The sequence below is a fragment of the Lipotes vexillifer genome, unplaced genomic scaffold, assembly GCF_000442215.2.
Source record: "Lipotes vexillifer unplaced genomic scaffold, Lipotes_vexillifer_v1.1 scaffold1849, whole genome shotgun sequence".
Classification (NCBI taxonomy): Eukaryota; Metazoa; Chordata; class Mammalia; order Artiodactyla; family Lipotidae; genus Lipotes; species Lipotes vexillifer.
In genome coordinates, this window is record NW_006792854.1 from 100,598 (window position 1) to 104,696 (window position 4,099).

Consider the following 4,099-nt stretch of genomic DNA (forward strand, 5'->3'; position numbering starts at 1 on the left):
TGAATTTCCAGATGTTTTATTAAACATCTGGAAAAAGGAAAACAGTTTTGTTGAGTAAAGGACAAGAGATGCAGGAAGCAAAACTTTAAAAAGAAAAGAAAAGAAAAGAAAAAAACTGTATCCACATCCTCCAACTACCTGGAATTATATATGTTTACAGCTATTTACAATTGGCAAAAAGTAGCAAGAATTAGCAGCTCTTGATTGGGACAGAAATATAAAATATCATATGCAAACTGACCAAAAAAAGAGATGAATAGTGAAAGACTCTTAAAGAAGTATATATTAAATCTGCCAGGAAGATTGAAGTAGAAATCCGGCCTTTAGCACCGAACCCGCACCCTGCCTGACCACCTCCATAGTGCTCTGCACATGGCTTACAACCCATCACAGAGGTGCAGACACACTCGTGTAATGACACTCTAAACACACACATGGCTACAACAACCATCTTCCAGAAAAGAAAATAAGGTTCAAAGGTCACTTTCAAATACAGTGATTTATTATTATTAGTGATGTTTTAAAACCTCTAAAGGTTTTGATTTTTCTTACTTTATATCACTCTTCCCCAGGACTTGGGGAAACCAAAATGAGCCTTTATTTTAAAAGAAAGCATGAAGACAGAAATATTCATACTGAGGGGTAAGCCTCATCAGTCAATGTGAACAAAGAGATCAAATCACGAACACTGTACTGGTTTTCTTGGGGAAAGAAGCCTTTGCCCACTGTCCATGTCCCTCTGAGAACAAAGTCCTCCTGGCCCTGGAGCTCCAGTGAATTATGTTATTGCCGCCGGCTGGCAGGCGCTCTCTCAGAACATTCACTCTGGCAAAACAAGGTGTATGCAATTTCTGATATGTTTTTCAAGTAATCTTAATGTTTTCCTTTTCAGGATCAATTATTTCGGACTAAAATCTGCCAAAGTTCTATAGAGGCTCCAAAGGGGTTGGGGGAAGCAACAGTGCTATTTGATAAAAGATTCATTTTGAGATATGCCTACAAATACAAAGGTGTACCTGGATGAATCAACTGTGCCCCAGGTAACTAGGAGACCAAGGACCACTGTATTTATCCTTTTATATTTCTCCACATTCTGTCGCATAGTTAGGATCATAAAAACCTTAGAAGTTAAAAAACTGACATTTAGTGAGATGGTAATGCAATGTTTCATTTTACACACGAGGAAAGTGAAGCTGTGTGTGACCTGCCCAAGGCCGCGGAGCAGTGCACCAGCGTGGCCAACACAGGGCTTGGATTTCTTGACTCCTGCTCCAGGAATCATTCTGCATAGATAGAAGATCACTCTGGACAACGTGTCCTATCTTAACACAGAATGGGGAGGAGCTATTTAATTACTAGGGTAACTGTTTACGAAGTGGTTCCCTTGGACTAAGACTTATCACACGTCTTCACCCGATAAAGTCCAGCCCAAAGAAAATTATAGTCAGTATGTATTTAACCTCTTGGTTGCAATTAAAAGACAGCTTTGAAAAAGGCCTACAAGTCAACCGAGGGCTACACACTTACTGTTCCCACTGCAGGGACAACCATTTTAAGTAGGTCACAAATAGTAATGCCATGTAGATTAAAGCGTGATGACTAACAACACCTTCTAAAACAGAAACCACTTTATTGTTATAATTTCTAAACCAGTACATAGAGACTGTGATTTTTGAGGCTTTTTTTTTTTTTTACAGGAGAAATTATATTTCAACCTCCCTTTCTCCCAGCTGCAGTACTGAACTTAAATGTCTACTAAATCAGTGGGTGGAAGATCAAAGAACATTTTTAAAATTTTAACTTTACTACCCACAAGGACGTGGGGGTTATATGCCAGGAGGACTGAGATAAATGCGGCAGAGGCTCACAGACACCCTGACTCGACGAGGAGCGGGCTGTTCCCTCTTTCAAAGAAGCACCACTCGCCCTTCCTTTGCCTGGTCTACTTTATAGGGCTGACAATTACAAGTAAAAAGGTAATCTGAATTTTAAAATGCACATATTCTCTTTCCAGCACAGTAAACACACTAGTCACACCTGATAGCCTGAGATTTCTCTTACCGAGAAGTCCCTTAGAAAGTTTCCCCTCAGTTGGGTAATAAGTGAGATACCCTAAAAATAAACTTAATCTTTAAGAAATGGACAAATATTAAATCTTTCCCTCCATTTCCTCCCCCTTCATCCTCCCTATCCTCACAGGGAGTACAGATGTGAATAAATGTATCTAAATATAATCAGTGGAGACAGAGTCAGTCTCATTCAAGGAGGAGGAAGCAGCAGCAGCTGTGCCCGGGTCAGGACAGCACATCGGCCTCCTCACCCTGGGGGGCTCTCCCAGTGTCCCCACCAGCACCACGTCCCCTTGGTGGCCGCTGTCAACTCACACCCCGCTCCCTCCTACCTCCGCATCCTGCTCTTTTCTAACCTGAGAACGCCCTTCCCTCCTTGCCACAGGTAGCCTTTCCATCTGTCTAAATTTCAGCTAACTGTAAGGCCCGGTCCAAATTCATGCCCCCCATAGAGCTCCCCTGGAGTGCTATATACTCACCAGCCTCTCATTTTCTGAACTCTTAAACATTGCTATGCAAATTCCATAATTTGCACCAATTACAAAATGTCTTGTGTCCTTTGCTAGTTGCCGTATGTATGTTAGCAGTTTTGTTTTCCCACTTAAACTGTAAGATTAAGGGCACACACTAGAACTCATACTTTTAAAATATTTTCCATTGCACTAGCATGCAAGCAGACAAATAGGCACCTGGGAAAAATCCTGCTGCATCGAATTAACACAGTCAATGCCCTGCCTCTCAGGACTAACCCACAACATCTCTTCCTTTGTGCATGAACTCACGTGCGAGCGGAAGGTGTATGGCTATAAATTACACCTATGCTCCAGCTCCTCTGAAAAGACTAGATATAATCATCAACACTACTGTGGCTGTTATTCGTCTTCATCTTCAGTGCCTAACAGGAACACTTAGGCACGAGTTGTCACACACATTCCTCAAGTGCCTTTGTGCATATATGGATGTAATTTTTCTTTCTTTTCTGTATTTCATCATCCAGTGCACTTTCTCATTTTACAGCAGGTTGTTAAGAGGATCCTTCAGTTAGCTATTTCAATGTAATGCAAGTTAGTTCCATAGGCATTTCTCTGCTGATGATCTATTAAATGCCCAGCACCAAGCAACATCCTGAAAGAAATACAAGACACACAACAGAGTTCCCTTTTTATTTTGTTAATTCTCAAATGTAAGAAGCAGGCAGACACACACACACACACACACACAGAGTTCTCAAGGAAAGGAACAAAGCTCGTTCCTTCGGCATGTCCAACACCACTTCCTCTGGTACTGCACGTACAGTAATAGCTCACAGTGTGTCAGGGGCATGGCATTGTTTATGAAATAATGAAATTTGTAGGTATAAACATAGCTAAGCACAGGAGCCCTTTATAAATAAACAATCATATGAAAGCCAAGTACATAAAAATAAATTAATATATTTTAAGAACACATTTTTTTCTTCTGACTTGATTTCTGGAGAAGAGTTGGTTCTCCCACACACTGTCACTGAAAAACCATTTATTGATTTTAAATCTCCTCTCATGTTCCCTGAAGCAGAAATTAATTTGAGAGGCAACTTCTGTATCTATACATACCAGAATACCTCTGGAAGCCTGCTGTTCCTACAGCAGTGATTTGCTATCACAGCCATATTAATACAAATAAAGGACTGAAAGTTAAACGGAAAATTATTCTTTTAAAAGTTAATGATAGGGCTTCCCTGGTGGCGCAGTGGTTGAGAGTCCACCTGCTGATGCGGGGGACACGGGATCATGCCCCGGTCCGGGAAGATCCCACATGCCGTGGAGCTGTCGGGCCCGTGAGCCATGGCTGCTGAGCCTGCGCGTCAGGACCCTGTGCTCCTCAATGGGAGAGGCCACAGCAGTGAGAGGCCCGTGAACCGCAAAAAAAAAAAAAAAAAAAAAAAAAAAAAAAAAAAAAAAAAACAAAAAAAAAGCAGCAAATGGAGCTGGCAGCCAGAGGTGGGGCTGCAAGGGTTGAAACAGTGACAATAAGACCCTGATGCAAAAGCC